A 1845-nucleotide genomic window follows, 5' to 3' on the forward strand; every position below is an offset into this window, starting at 1 on the left:
AAGATCGCGCCACTGCATTCCAGCCTGGGTGACAGAGCGAGACTCCGTCAAAAAAAAAAAAAAAAAAAAAAAGAAGAAGAAGAAAAGAAAATAGTACTCCTGACAAAAGTGTCTCAGGGAGCATCCCTGTGGGTAGAGGAGGGGAGCACAATAACTGCTCACTTACAAATTCAATCATCCAACAAATGTTAATTGAGATTTAGTGTGCCAGACCGGATTTGAAACATTTATTAAATGCTTAAAATATGGTTAAGTGTTTCATGGGAAGGAGGCAAAAATTATCCTTCAGAAATTTACAATCTAGTTAGAGCATACACATATGTAAGTTTTTCATTATTGCCAGAGTTCCAGCCCCTTCTTAAGGAAACGGGGAAATATAAAGTGGAAGAAAGGAAAGGATATGAATTATGGTTTCTCTTGGTAGAGGAGAGGTGATCCAAGAAGCAACATGATGTACAAATACAGAAAAAACTGTCCTATACATACTATCATATTATCAGGTACATAGTGTATTTCTGGGTTCTAGTCTGTCATGCTGCAGTTTCTTTTTAATAAGTTCTTTTGCATGCCTTTCCCTATAAAGCACTCTTCCCCCTCCCTAACTATGCTTCAGTTTCATCATTATAGCAAATATGCGGTTGCATGTGTTCCTTCAATAGAAGTTTATTAGGTATCGGGAATTGTCCTAAGGTCATTAATAGCTAACATTCACTGGGTGTTTATGTGCTAGACTCTTTGCTAGTGCTTCGTATGTTATTCATTTAACCCTCACAATTGCCCTCTGAGTTTGGTATGATTATGATTCTGTTTATTGATTTTTGTTTTCAGATTAGCAAACTGAGATTTTAAAAGGTTAATTAACCCTATCTTTCATCATATACAAAAATCAACTCAAAATGAATCGAAGACTTAAATGTAAGACCTCGCACTATGAAACTACTGAAAGAAAATATTAGGGAAACTCTCCAGGATGTTGGACTGGGCAAATATTTTTTTTAAGACCTCAAAAGCATGGGTGACAAAAGCAAAGATAGACAAATGGGATCACATCAAGGTAAAAAGCTTCTGTACAGCAAAGGAAACAAACAACAAAGTGAAGAGACAACCCACAGAATGGGAGAAAATATTTGCAAACTATCTATGTAACAAGGGATTAATAACCAGACTATATAAGTAACTCAAACAACTCAATAGCACAAAAAATAATTAAATAAAAATAAACAGTTAATCCAATTTTTAAATGGGCAAAGACCTGAATAGGTCTCAAAAGAAGAGATACAAATGACCAACAGATACATGAAAAAATGCTCAACATTACTAATCATTAGGGAAGTGCAAATCAAAACCACAGTGAGATATCATCTCATCCCTGTTAGAATAGCTATTATCAAAAAGACAAAAAAATAACAAATGCTGACAGGGATGCAGATAAAGGGGAACCCTTGTATACTGTTGGTAGGAATATAAAGTAGTACAGTCATTATGGAAAACAGTATGGAGGTTCCTCAAGAAACTAAAAATAGGCCAGGATGGTGGCTCACACCAGTAATCCCAGCACTTTGGGAGGCCAGGCAGGAGGATCACCTGAGCCCAGGAGTTCAAGACCAGCCTGGGCAACATACTGAGACACCATCTCTAAATAAATAAATAAATAAATAAATAAATAAATAAATAAATAAATAAGAAACTAAAACTAGAACTGTTATTTGGCCCAGCAATCCCATCACTAGGTATAGGTATATATCCAAAAGAGAGGAAATCAGTGTATCAAGGAGATCTACACTCCCAAGTTTATTGCCGCACTATTCACAATAACCAAGATATAGAATCAACCTAAGTGTTCAT

This window comes from Pongo abelii, chromosome X (genome assembly GCF_028885655.2).
Source record: "Pongo abelii isolate AG06213 chromosome X, NHGRI_mPonAbe1-v2.0_pri, whole genome shotgun sequence".
In the NCBI taxonomy this organism is placed as follows: domain Eukaryota; kingdom Metazoa; phylum Chordata; class Mammalia; order Primates; family Hominidae; genus Pongo; species Pongo abelii.